Source organism: Biomphalaria glabrata, chromosome 17, assembly GCF_947242115.1.
Source record: "Biomphalaria glabrata chromosome 17, xgBioGlab47.1, whole genome shotgun sequence".
NCBI classification, from domain to species: Eukaryota; Metazoa; Mollusca; class Gastropoda; family Planorbidae; genus Biomphalaria; species Biomphalaria glabrata.
In genome coordinates, this window is record NC_074727.1 from 19,531,891 (window position 1) to 19,546,841 (window position 14,951).

At 36.4% G+C, this 14,951-nt stretch overlaps 2 protein-coding genes across 4 annotated transcripts in view; one reads left to right on the forward strand and one right to left on the reverse strand.

Moving 5' to 3' along the window:
- The window catches only part of LOC106076995 (cholecystokinin receptor type A-like), a 54,899-nt gene that overhangs the window by 14,753 nt on the left and 25,195 nt on the right, over window positions 1-14,951 (forward strand). The window lies entirely within an intron of this gene.
- Window positions 14,656-14,951, reverse strand: part of LOC106076996 (NADH-ubiquinone oxidoreductase chain 5-like) — an 8,211-nt gene continuing 7,915 nt past the window's right edge. For all 3 annotated transcript variants that reach the window (XM_056015787.1, XM_056015785.1, XM_056015786.1), the window contains exon 4: window positions 14,656-14,951. This exon is cut by the window's right edge and continues 4,150 nt beyond it. The gene's annotated coding sequence lies outside the window, so the exon portion shown is untranslated.

Here is a 14,951-nt window from a genome sequence, read left to right on the forward strand (position 1 = left end):
TCAATACTTGAGTCAGGGGAGGACAGACACTTTGGTATTAGAAATTTGGAAAAATAATAGATGTTTCAAGTGCATCAATGTTTATAATCCACCAAAACAAAAACTGGCTTTAGATGTCATAGAAACAATAACCAGACACTATCATAGCTGGAGATCTAAATGCCCATTCATCTTCCTGGGGCTATGATGACACTGATCAGTCTGGTAAAAAAGTTCATGACCTGTGCAAATCTACTAACCTTTTTTGCTTTTGCGAAATAAACACTCTCCTCCTACTATTCTGCATGCTAGCAGTGGTTCACTATCACGACCAGATCTTTCTTTAGTTTCTGCTAACTTGGAATCTGTCATAACTTATCAAGTACTAGGCGATATTGGTAGTGACCACCTTCCAATATTACTGACTGCCACTCTTTCTAAAATCAGCACCAAGACCACCAAAGAACCACGAAAGTGGTGCTATAGTAAGGCTAATTGAAAGGATATGAGACAGCTGCCCTTGAAATAATCCATCTAGAGTCTAGCTCTGTCGACCTTGTATACCGTCAAATAACAACAGCTATTCTGGGCATGGCTAAAAAGTTTATTCCTCCTCCTGTAAAAAATTCAAAAACTTTTGGACGGCTGATATCAACAAATTTGTTGTGGTTCGGAAAAGGGCATACCAAAAGGTCCAAAAGAACCCAAACAATCCAACACTCAGGCAGAAATATAACAGACTTAGCCTACTAGTCAAAACGTCTGTTAACAGGGAAAAACGAGAACGTTGGACCAACACATGTGCAAGGTTAAACCTAAGGGATAGCTCTAAGGCCTGGAGTCTTCTAAGAAATCTTGAAAATGCTGGGCCTACATCTGGTCATCTGCCCAGGGCCTGGAAACGTGCCACCATTATTCCTATACCAAAAAAGGGAAAGGATGATTCCACTGCTGAGGGTTACAGGCCCATCTCACTCATATCTTGTGTGGGAAAGATGGCTGAAAAAATGGTAAATAGGCGTCTGGTTTGGTACCTTGAGAGTGCCCGTCTTATAGCTCCAGAAAAGGCTAGTTTCAGGGCTGGAATGTCCACTATAGACCAAGTCAACATCTTTGTGCAGAGCGTAGCAGATGGATTCCAAAGGACCGAAAGCACATACGCAGTCTTCATTGACTTAAAACAGCCATATGATAAAGTATGGCGGCCTGGTATGCTTCATAAGATAAGAGCCGTGGGGGTGAGGAGACGGATATATTACTGGATTAGAGACTTCCTACAAGAGCGTACAATAAGAACAAGGATTTACGGAGAAGTCTCAGGGGAAATGACCATCGAGCACGGCCTCCCCCAGGGCTCCGTCCTGCCATGCGCCCTTTTCACGGCCTTCATAAATGACCTACCGGCTCAGCTAAAATGCCAAAAGCTGCTATATGCTGATGACATTGTCCTTTGGAAATCCGGAAGGAGCGCAACCTCTATACAAAAAGTGTTACAAGAAGATCTCCATACGCTCTGTTCATACACACAACAAATGGAGGCTAGAAATAAACACCTCCAAGACGGTCTATTCTCTGTTCACGCTCGGGACTGGCATTCTCGGGCAACCTTTCCGGCTCTCCCTCAACGGAGTGTCTCTCAGCATGGAAAAGCAACCCAAGTACCTTTAACTTTAGATCGCAAACTAAAAATGTGTGAGCACATCCAGGATGTTGCAAGAAAGGCCTCAGGGAAACTTTGCATTGTGCGGAAGCTGGCATCCACGAAGTGGGGAGCACGAGCAGACATGCTCCGATCACTGTATTTAGGAGCAGTCCGACCACAAATAGACTACAGATACCTGGGCAAATTTATGGCTCTAGGACTGCTCTTGAACAACTTGATAAAATACAGTCTCAAGCACTAAGATTTGTCTGTGGAACCTTTAGAATAAGTCCAGTAAATGCGGCTAAAATAATGGCTAATGTAGGTCCACTAAACCTTAGGAGGAAAAGGTCAGCACTTTCCTGCTATGAGCGGTATAAAAGGCTGGATAAATACCTCCCAGCTAGAAAACTAGTGGATGGTTGGAGATGCAGAAGACGTATTCAGATACAGTCTTTTATGCATCATGCCACTAGACTATCTGAAAAAGTTGGCCTCTCTACCAACCGACAAAACATTCAACGTTTTCATCCCCTTCCCCCTTCGTGTCGCCCAACGACTCCAGACATACGTTTGAAACTAGTAGACCCAAATGCCACTAAGCAAAGTCGTTCATCTTACGATCTTAAAATTCTAGCATAGGAGACCATTAATACCTTCAAACTTAGAGCTATTTTTGCATACACTGATGGGTCGGCATCGATAGATTCTGGAAGAGCAGGCTATGGTGCCTACATCGACTTTCTTGGCTCTCACTCAGTCAAAATCTTTGGACCATGTGGTAGTGTTTGCAGTTTCGATGAGGAGACCATGCCAGTCTTTGAAGCCTTAATTCATTGACTCTCAACTCGGCGAGGGACATTTGAGGGCAACACAGATTGTTGTGGTCACTGACTCAAAATCTGTACTACAGGCTTTGCAAAGCCCCGGACCATGGCCTCCCAATATCGACACTGTCATCATGGCTTCACACAACATAAAACAAAGCTATGGCACCCCTGTAATAATGCAGTGGGTATCGAGTCACATAGGTTTGACTGGCAACACTGTTGCAGACTCCTTGGCCCACCAGGGAGGGCGAATTCCACCCACTGAACAGGCTGTAAGTTTAAATCATGCTCTGGCTATAATTTAAAAAAAAATGGAAAAGTGGTTTGAGTGCTGGGACAATTCCTAAAAAGCTCGTGGAGTCTGAGAGCGCATGAGGCGCCCTGACCGCACTTCCCCGTGGTGGAGGCTGTCCAGGCCTGAGCAAGCTATTATTTGTGCATGACAGGCCATTGTCCTGTTGGCTCATATTTCTCATGGCTATGACCAAATTTTGATTCACGGTGCCCCAGCTGCGGGGAGGAAGAGGAAACCGTGCCTCATATTCTGTATGACTGCCCCAGACTTGCTGATCTCCGTTTCGACAGGTCTGGGAAACCAAAAATTCTCTACCTGTATGGCGACATTTATGCACTACGCAAGACAGCAGGGTTTCTGTCCAGGGCTTTTGTAAGAGAGGATTTGAGCCTCTCAAGCCCTCACTCTAATGGAGTTTGATGATGATGATGATAGCACGTTGTTTTGACATAACTTCATGATTCACATACTTATGTCTAAATTAGACTCAATAGAGGCCACATGTAGATCTAGATTAAAAAAAAATTAAAGTAAAGTTCCCCTTTCAGACCTTGTGGTCTATAGGGCAGATGATGTAAAGGTCATCTGTTTCTGTGGCCTACTGTCAACAAGGGTGTCATGTGGCCTTCACAACGACCAACCGCCTTTACTTTTTCAGGTACTCATTAGTGGTGGGTGAACCCAGAGGCGCCCGAAGATCCCGAAATTAAAAATCTCAGTCTCCACCCGGATTCGAACCCCGGTCCCCGTTACAGAAGCCAAGCGCTTTACCTCTCAGCCACCGCGCCTCCAGATTTAGATTTAAATGTATTAAACAATTTGAAAAAATGTACATCTTCAAATTATTAAGGAAATAGTTTATCTTCTTACAGTTAAGGAGTGCAGATATTTTTTATGTAAACAGTTAATTTAAAGTGAACTGCATCGTGCATTATTATCCAGTAGTACACCTACCAGTCTACATTTAACCCTGATCATAATGTTGACATAACTCTAGGTCTACTAATTTTAAGATTTACCTTCATACAAATTATATTCTAGATCTAGATTATATGTCTAGATTCTACGTCTAGATACTAGTTCTAGATATAGATATATAGAGTACTAAAACTAGTCTAGAAATCTAGATCTAGTCTAGTGCTAGAGTATAAATATATTCTAGATCTATTCTAGCTCTAGATACTATATATATTCCAGATCTATTCTAGCTCTAGATTCTAAAAATATTCTATATTCTCGAGCTGTAGTCTAGACCTCTAAAGTAGATAGAGCGAGTATTATCAGTATTAGTAGGCCTATTAGTGGGAAATAGTGCACTATTGACAGATCATCTTGAACTGTGATTTCCACGTAGCAGAACTCATGAATCGTCTCCAGCTTGTTTTCATGAATAATTCTATGCAGGCATAAGAGAAGTGAAACACTAATGACTGAAGTTTTATCATCCGCAAATAGCATTTCTTTTTCAAAGGTGTTTCTAAATAACTACAGTGCAAATAAAACAGATTTTTTTTCTTAAAGAATAAAAAAGATCAACTTAGCGTCGACTTGACAACACATACCTATTGAAACATTCGAATCAGGAAAATAGATAAGAAATAGCCTAATAAGATAAAAGCCAATATAAACATAAATTAAACTTGCGGAAATATTTGAGTATCTAGCTTGAGTCCTTTTTTTAAATTGTCTGTTTTGCCAAAGTAAACTCATTCCACTGTTTTCACCCCCACATCCGCCCCTTTTACCCAATGACGCCAATGACTGTAAGGCCAGATTACCATAAACCAAAATAGCAATAATATACAATCTAAACCTCTTTTTTTTTTTTTTTTTTTACAAATAAGGCCTACAAAAACAAAGAAATAAAATAATCAGAAAGACAGAAAAACAAAATAAAGGTGCGTATCAATTTTATAATTTTATATGCTGAAACTATCGATTCTTATTCAGCTAGAAAAAAAATTAAATTAAGACTTACCAGAAATTGAAGTTTTAAAAAGATCTAGACTTGTCTAGTTAAATAAGTTACCGATTATTGGATTACCACTTAGAATATTTAAAAAAAACTAAGACTAAGACTAGTTATAGATAAGATTTAAAAAACATACATACAAAATACTGAACAAGAAGGCTTGAGAATAACAATGAACACTATTGTATCAAAAAGTCTCAGCAATTTCAGTGAGGTGTGTATTGACTACATACGATGGTGTGCAAAAGAGGTGTTTTGATAATACACATAGACTATATATACATACAGGACTGCCAACACTAAGGGTAACTAAGCATAAGTTTCGTTCAACTTCTATATGTGAGCCGAGATACTTCCGGTATAAACTTATGCTCACGATGTTTGAATGATAATGCCAGCTTGGATAATATATTTCTCTTTTCATCACATTTGACAATTTCATTGTACATCCTATACTATTAAAATGAGTTAAATAAGCGATTAATGAAAGAGTCAATACAGTTTTGAGAGTGTCATTTATTACTTAGTAGCCTATAGGCCTATAATGGGTGATAGAAGTTAAGTCTGTGAGTGAGTCAGTCTAAACCAAAAATAACAATAGTGAGTCCCTGAGCCTACACACTGACATCCTTACCGACTTGTATTTACATCTAGATTCTATACCTATTTTTAAAATTTATTTTTAGTTTTTTTTAAAGATACCATGCAGTATGCATTATATATATATAATATAATATATATTTATATCATGGGCGTAGCCAGGATTTTTTTTCGGGGAGGGAGGAAGTTTGGGGGGGGGGTAAATATGTTTACCCCCCCCCCCCCCGCGAAATTTAGTTTTTATATGTATTTATGTGTGTGTGTGTGTACATAATCTTTATTGCATTCTGACCCTTCATTCTTTCGGAAGACGTTTATTGTGCCCTAGAATAGGTTCTTCCATGAGTTAGTGGAAAAATTGTAGATTCTCCGCCAATACTAGCAAGGGGGTCTGGGGGAGCGCTAGGAGCTCCCCCAGCGCGGGGCGAAGTCCCGCCGCCAAGCACTATTTCTGATATTGAAAGCCAACAAAATGCATATGCTGAGGTTTCTACAGTGCATTTTCCTGCTATTAAAAGTTTTATTTCAAATACCAAATGTACTATTCTTACTGACTCAGACCCTACCGCGCCGTTCGGAGCATTTGACGTCAAGCTGTTTCCATAATAATCTGTCACTGGTAATGTCTGAAGCCTCTTCCCACCTGCCATGAGGACCTCAATGAATAAGTGGCGTCAAGTTGTACTAGAATATCATTGCAACTCTTCTTATGCGTAATTCATTTTGTCGGAAAATATGTCCCGCAAACCTCATGCGTCGCTCTCTCACAATCTTGCTAAAGGGTCGACTCCCAGTTCGGCATAGGATTTCCTTGATTTAAACCCGATCTCTATAACTGACTCCTAAAATCTGTCTTAGCCATCTTTGTTGAGCCACATTTAGTGTTTTTCCATTTCAGCAGATGACTATTCACTGCAGTTTATTAATGGAGCCCCGCCACTGGTAGAAATGTGTAACCTCTCTTGAATACGCTCTTGGAATTAAGTGACTGTAGTTTGCTTTAGATTTTATATCGAAAAGAGAAGTTTTATCGTCAAAATCATCTGTTGGGGGTTTTCCAACTCAAAATGCTCTGTAGGGGGATCTTAAACTCAAAACCATCTGGAGGGGTTTTAACTTTAAACAAACTCCATCTGTAGAAGAGGGGTTTAAACTATTGGATTGGATTGGCTACGCTCAAATAATTTTAGTGTGTAATTTGCTTTTTTTTTTTAAATTGAAGAGGTATTTTTTAGCATTAAACCCCTCTAAATGGGGGTTTAAACTCAAATTCTTTTGGCAACGATCATAGCATTTTGAGTGCGTAATTTGCTTTTTTTCTTACACTGAAGATGTATTTTTTTAGCCTCAAACCCCTTTGGCTGCGCTCATAGATTTTAGAGTGAGTAATTTGCTTTTATTTATATTGAAGAGGTACTTTTTAGCTTCAAACTCCACTGGAAGGGTGTTTAAACTTAAAACCCTTTGACTACACTCATAACATTTTGAGTGTATAATTTGCTTTGTTTTTATTATTAAAGGTGTATTTTTAACCTTCAAACCCCGCTGAAGTGGGGTTTAAACTCAAAACTATGTCAAAATCCATTTAGCTACGCTCATAACATTTTGAGTGCCTAATTAGCTTTTTTTTTATATTGAAGAGGGTGTTTATCGTAAATTTTGGAGGGGGTTTTAAAATCAAAATCTCCCTTAACTGTGCTCTTGGAATTAGGGGATTTTTGTTTGCATTTTTTTTTTGTTTTGTTTTATAGAAGAGGGGGGAGTTAACTGCAAACGCCCCAAGTAAGCGGTTTAAAACTCAAAACCCCTAGTAGGGGGTTTTAAACTCAAAACTCCTGGTAAGGTTTTTTAAACTCGAATTCCCCTGGTAGGGGTTTTTAAACTCAAAACCCCCTGGCAGGGGGTTTTAAAATCAAGACCCCATTGGTTGTGCTGGGGCAAGTGATGGTTTAGTATTAAAATCTCACCTAAAATAAACAAAATCAAAGCAAAAAATCATTCACTAAATTCCGATCATTTCGGGGGGGGGGGGGGTTTGAACCCCAAAAAAGGGATTTCATTTCGGGTGGCTACGCCCATGATATATATATATATATTAATGGAGAATGAAGCCATTAAAAATTACAAGCAATAGTGTATTTATGACTAATTGAAAAATATGCATAAAACTTTCAGCTCTGCTAGTTATAAATTTTTTAAACTAATTAAATCCTAAATAACATCCAATTATTCTAAAAGCCATAAAAAAAATGTTTGTTCCAAATTTTTCTTCACCTAATAGAATTCTAGAATCATTGTTCCTACTTCAATAAAAAACTAATTGTACAAGTAGTAAACATGTAAACTTTGACCCAGATTTAGTGACCTATGGCTATAAACTATATCTACATATACGACCATACACACTACTATAATTTGTTTTGGAAAAAATGGCTTAATGGGTTTTTAATTTTATATATATATCAACTAGTTAGAACACTATCTATGTAAATGCTCTTTTTTTAAGTTGGTAAATCAGATTGAGTTGTTATAAAAATCTGGCTATGTCTATTGCACTGTTACCAAAATTATGACTAAGAAATATTTTGAATGTAGTGCAGGGGTGGGCAAATTACGGCCCGCGGGCCACATGCGGCCCGCTGAAGTGTTTTATGCGGCCCGCGATTACCTACAGAAATCATGTGTACCCACAGTATATACATATAAAAATGCTAATCTATTAAAAATAATTCTAAATTTCCCTACAAATTATCGAAACTCTCTCATTATATAAATTCAAAGACACAATCTCAGGCCAGTATTTCTTCAATGCTTTGAAGAACTGTGTTGAATTTTGGGTATGATTGGAACAAGATGGCAAGTGTAACAACTGATGGAGCTCGATCTTTGACTCAGAAAAACTTTTTTTTTAAAGAATATCCCAACCATAAACTCTAAACAGAAAAGTTTGCACAAAGCTGTATGAATTCTCATCATAATATGCGAAAGAGCAAGTACCAGACTTACGGTCATAACCACAGGCAGTATAGTAAAGTACTTGTAGATATATAAACTAAATATTCCGATGCATCCGCTGGCTTATCATGGGCAAGGTAATGAGAAGAATATAAATTCTCAAAGTAGAAATGTCCATATTCTTAGAAGGATATTGACTGTGACTTTGATACTAATTTTTCTAATGAAGAGTGGAAGATATTTTATGTTTTTCATGGTAGCTATTGCAATGGGCTGCTTGCTTATGTAATGCATGTTAAATTTTTCAAACAAGGCTTTCCAATTTCTCCAGGCCAGCAAGGGAAAATAGGTTTTGTCATTTTCCTTTGTTGAAAGGTGAAAATATTTCTAGTGATATGGTTAATATTACCAGACTTATTTGGATTCCTTAATTATGAAATTTATGAAGGCAAATTTTAAGACGTCAAGAACCAGTTTTCAATACCATCAGCTCACCATTTAGTGCAGAAGCTGATTCAGCTCCAGAGAACATAACGCCGTGCAAATTATAACCTGTAAGAGAAGTTAAGTCAGTACTTCCACGGTAGCTTAATGGGTGCCAGAAGCTCTATTTCCACGCTTTAAAAAAACTTTGCAGCTAAGTTTAAACATTATTTTATAAAAACATACATATGTGAACAAGTATTTTTCATGTGGAAAATAAACAAGTCTAATCACAGGTCGATGGTGAATAACTATAATTTGACAGCAGTCACAAGTATAACAACTAGAAAGCTAGCTCCACAATTCAGGAACATTACGCACGAGTGTAAATAGTTAAATTCCTCACATTAAGTACAACTGTACATTTGTGGTGAAAGGTAATATGATAAGACAATAGCAAATTAAAAAAAAATTGTTAAATTGGTTTCAGAAATTGCTAACTGTAGTAATTCCTCAATTTGGAATGTGAAAAAAAGGAAAGTGAATGTATGATACAGTATAAATATGAATTAAAAGACATTATACAGTTAACTAGCGTATTTTTCTAAGTTGTAAGTATACACACACACACACACATACACACATATATATATATATATATATATATATATATATATATATATATATATATATCTATATATATATATATATATATATATACATATATGCGGCCCCTCATTTCCAAAATTTTGTTAATGCGGCCCTCGATACAAAAAGGTTGCCCACCCCTGATGTAGTGTTTATCTTTAGTAATGGTGTCTTTATATAGTAAACTAATTCACCGGAAGTCATTCTTCTAACACTACACTGCAACCAAGGACGCCTCTGTGTACGGGACTTATTTAATTGAAGAATATAGGCGTGGTGCGCACCGTTGGCAGTCCTGTATATATGTAGTCTATGGTTCACACAGAAGCCGTGAATGTCGGTATTTGTAGATACGAGACAAAGTGAACACCCATCGGCATAAAAAAAAACGCAGATGAAAAAAAAAAAGAAACTAAGAATCGAGGCGGTCAATTTTGCAACAGTCCCAGCCTTTCCATGTCTCACGTGCGCCTTGCTTTTCAGGTCAAAAAAAAACTTTATCTTTAAGTTCATAGGAAAGAAGACTAATGAAAATTTGATGTTGTGAAAAAAAAATTATTTTTATTTGCTTTTACATTTTATTAATTCAAATCAAAAAAATCTATTTAACTTTTGCCTTAGAGATATTGCATTTGTATTAATTACTAGCCTGACATTACCCGCGGCTTGCTGGTCTTAGTTTGTGCTTACTAATCTAGTGGATTGGATTTAGATGTATGTTAAACTTAGCTAATGATCCTTTCAAGTTTTTCTTTTTAGTTTTGCTTGGGCGTGTAGTTCTACAAATTAGATCTAGGTTTAAATCCTTTCGATCTTTTCTCATGTCAACATTGTAAACAAAGCATAGATCCATATGATACTATAGCTTTAATAGAGTTGGTCAACTTTTTTTTTTGAGGGTCTTAAGTTTGTTTTAGGGCCACAATATATACACTACGGTCTAAGTTAGTAACGAAGGAACATTTCTGCCAAGTTTTATCAAGATTGGTCAAGCGGTTTTTATTTCTATTCTCAACATACATACATACACACACACACACACACATACATACATACATACATACATACATACACACACACATACATACATACATACATACATACATACATACATACATGCATACACACACACACATACATACATACATACATACACACAAGCGCACACACACACACACACATACATACATACATACATACATACACACACATACATACATACATACATACATACATACATACATACACACAAGCGCACACACACACACACATACATACATACATACATACATACATACATAAAAACATACATACATACATACATACACATACATACATACATACATACATCAATACATACACATACATACATACACACATACATACATACACATACATACATACACACATACATACATACATACATACATACATACATACATACATACATACATCAATACATACATCAATACACACATACATACATACATGCATACATACATATATACATACACACACTCACATACATACATACATACACACACAAATACATACATACATACATACATACATACACACACACACACATACACACACACACACATACATACATACATACATACATACATACACACAAGCGCACACACACATACATACATACATACATACATACATACATACATACACACAAGCGCACACACACACACACACATACATACATACATACATACATAAAAACATACATACATACATACTGTAATGACACAAGATGCGTAGAAGTTGATGTGAATCGGGTTTTTCCTAAGTAATGTGTGAGTAAGAACAGAGTAGGATTATGAACAAGAAGAATAACGGACAAGACGCCTAAGAGGACGACGCTAGGCTAGCGACGACAGAGGACTGTGCCCTTTTTATTGTTTATTAAATTGTTGAAGTTATCAGCCTGCGTTATTAAGTATATTCTTGATTCATTCTGTTGTTGTGTCATATGGACTCGCATGCACCATTAACATATATATACTCATCAACAAAATAGACCATCAACAGATGTGGCGACCCCCGACGGCCAGGGCGTCATTTTGATCTACAATCTAGTTAACTTCGTGTTCTGGATATATCTACAGTTCTACACTTGGCGAAGTACACTGGAGAAGTACTGGATTAACATTCGTTTATTTCTACTAGATCTACCCTACGTCTGTGCTAATTATCTGGACTGCAGCTGGATTTTGGCATCTTTATTCCAGTGGATCTAGACTTTCTACTAGAGAAAATTCGAAACCGTTACCAGCGTCTAGCTTTGTCAGCCAGGTTAGATATTTTTAGATTGAACTTGGATCTATATATAGATCTATATCTATTGTGTCTGAATCCAGAACTGTTTCGTCCGTGTAAGTGATCTAGGGCAGTCCGTCGTCAGTATACCTCTATCTAAATATATATACCTCAAGACTACTCAAGAGTGAAGATACCTCATTTTGTCAGGTTTATCTGTTTATTGTGAGTACGGAAAGTCATCTGAGTCTACATATCTAGTATCTACAAGCTGACCGTTGGATCGAGTCACCTTGTCAGGTTTGTTTTTCAAGCTATTAATTGACTGTTGCAGTGTTGCTGAGCTTACAATCTAATCTACACACGAGTGATGGTATACCCTACTACCACACTGCGTGACCATCTATTCAACTTGTAAAGTTGACTAATTTATATTCATCAAAAGAGAGAGTTGGACTTAGTCATTTTTTTTTACCTCTCTTGAGACAGCACCACCAGCTTGTCTCAGTATTGACTTATGTTCCTGACCTGAAGACAGAAGCCAGCACCAACAGATCATCAAGTGGAACCGGAACCTTGGAACCTGACCAGAGGACTTTATCGGAGATTCGTACCATACTGTGGCAGCAACAGGATAGATTGGCCTAACTCAGTACTGCCTGTCGAATAGCCTTTGTGGGAGCACACCTTGCCTTGCCTAAGACAAAGACAGTGGGGAACTTGTGTGGAACTGACCGTTGTAGCTCCGTGGACTGAACAAAGGGGATCTAACTAAAGATAAGTTTATTTTTTCTCTCCATTATTATTAAATTAAGTCTATTAGGGACAGTAGATCTTTGTTAAGAGCAGGTTGCCTGATAAGGGCGTCATCATAGGACACATTAGAAAGTGGACCTGCTCCATTTAATAAAGTCTCGATGATTGTTTAGATTGTCTTGTTTTGTTCGTATCCACGTACATTTTATTTTTTTTAGAAGTCAGGTGAAGTCATCTTTATTTGTCTCTTTCAGTGTATACTTCCTCTAAAAAGTCTCATCTCATTAGAATAGATTTATTTTTTTGTGTCTTATTACGTTTATTTTACATTATTCTTATTATATATTAGTAATTTTATCTTAAGTAGATAAGGTAAGCCATGTTTAATCTAGATTATAAATTCTAGATTGTTTCCAGGTATTAACTAAATTGTTATACCTATGAGAGCCTTAGATCTATTTTATCCTGAAGACAACTGAGTCTAAAGAGTAATTTTTTATATATAGATCTTTTGTCCTGATTAATCGGTTGACATTATTTTATAGATGTGTTTAAACACAGTCTAATTGGTCAGAATAAAAAAATAATTTTTGTCAGTATCACTGGATTGTGATTTACTGTTGGAGGTATAATATTGATTTATCTATTTGAAGTTGTATTGAAGTTGTATTGAATCTAGACTAGTGACTAGAATAGTCCTAGGGGTATTTATTGGCAAGAAGTAAGTCCATTGAATTAAGTATTGAGGTATTGATAAAAGGTATATATGATATTTGTTTATGTGGCCTAAAGTAAGTCCACTGAATTAAGGTGATATAAAATTTTGAGTTGTATTCAAGTATTGTGGCTGTGAGTAAGTCCACTGAGGTAATATTTCTTGATATAACATTGAGCATAGGTATTTAAATATATAAATATATATATATATTACAAGAAGTATTTGAAAGTGAGTTTTTGTGAAAACTAAATTGTGATATTTAGGCCAATAGGGAGGCCATATCAAAACTATATTGAGACATTGTTTAAAATAAAATAAGCATAATGGCAACAGCTCCAAACTTTGATTATATGGAGACTTTTCGCCAGCAAATTATTGCTGAGGCTAAACAGCTAGAACTTAAAGGAAAGGACCTAACTGGCTATGTACAGCAAATGGTGACAATAGAGAGAGATAGAATAGATAAGATAGAAATGGAAAAGAATAAACTAGAAATAGAGCGTAGAGAGAAAGAAAAAGATAGGGAAGCACAATTAATAAAAGAAGAAGCAGATAGGAAATTACAATATGATTTAGAGAAATTGAGGTTAGATGCAGAATTGAAAAAACAAAACACAAATGATAGACCTACTGTTCAGAGTGAAAACATAAACAATAGTAATAGTACAAGTAATGGTAATAGCATGAATGAAAATAGGGATAATCAAAGTACTAATCATTGGCTGAAAAAGAAACTGCAGCCCTTTCAAGAAGATAAAGACAGTATTTCAGACTATTTAAAGCGTTTTGAGATCAAAATGAGCAGTTGTAACATAAGAGAAAATGAATGGTCTCAAATCTTACTTGATTTTGTTCAAGGTCAAGCATTAACTATTTGTCAGAACCATGATCATACCATTCAGAATAGTTATGATATTTATTTGTATGCTATAGTATGGCACTCATAAGACCATGTTGATGAGAAAAAGGAAATACTTTAAAGAGTTATAGTTTTAAAGGGAGATAATATATATTGAAAGCTTATTGGAAAGTAAGTATGATCATATACAGTCATTATTTTTTTTATATAATCATTATCATTCATTAGTAAAAGGCTAGGTCAGTTTGGAAATGGTAAGTGGAGAGAAAATATACTTATTGGTACCCAACAAAAAAGTTAGGTAGAATAATTTGGAAAGCTGTTTTGACACAAATATTACATTTTGTCTGACAGGAAGGGTTTGGTGTGATGTGAGGCGATCAACCATGTACGTATAGCCAATAACAGTATTTACTCTGAAAAACTCTGTTTTATGCCTATGGAGTCAGCAAAGGCATCTTCGTATGTGGACTATATACATGTGTATTTATTCTGAAAAACTTTGTTTTATGTCTGTGGAATCGACAAAGGCATCGTCGTATAGGGACTGTATACATGTCTTGATGGACTTAGTACTATTGGTTGGTGAAACTATTACACTGGACTATACTATTTTATCGTCAATGACATGAGTGATGATTAGAACACCGTATGCCAGATGTTTTCTTACCAATAACTGTATTGGAACTATACATATTGTTTTCTTGGTGTCAACATTCAACTACAGTGTGAACTTTGTGACATAGAAACATGGACACCAGGAACTGATGAAGATGGGAAACATGATGATGTCCATCAAGATCAAGATATATGTTTGTTTTGTCTTTCCCCAAAATTTTGGCCATGTATATTGTACAGACATGACAGTAGGGATAGTGTTTTAGACTGAAAAAAAAATTGACAAAATTTTTTTTTGATAAAGGGGGGAGGAAATATGTAATGACACAAGATGCGTAGAAGTTGATGTGAATCGGGTTTTTCCTAAGTAATGTGACGAGTA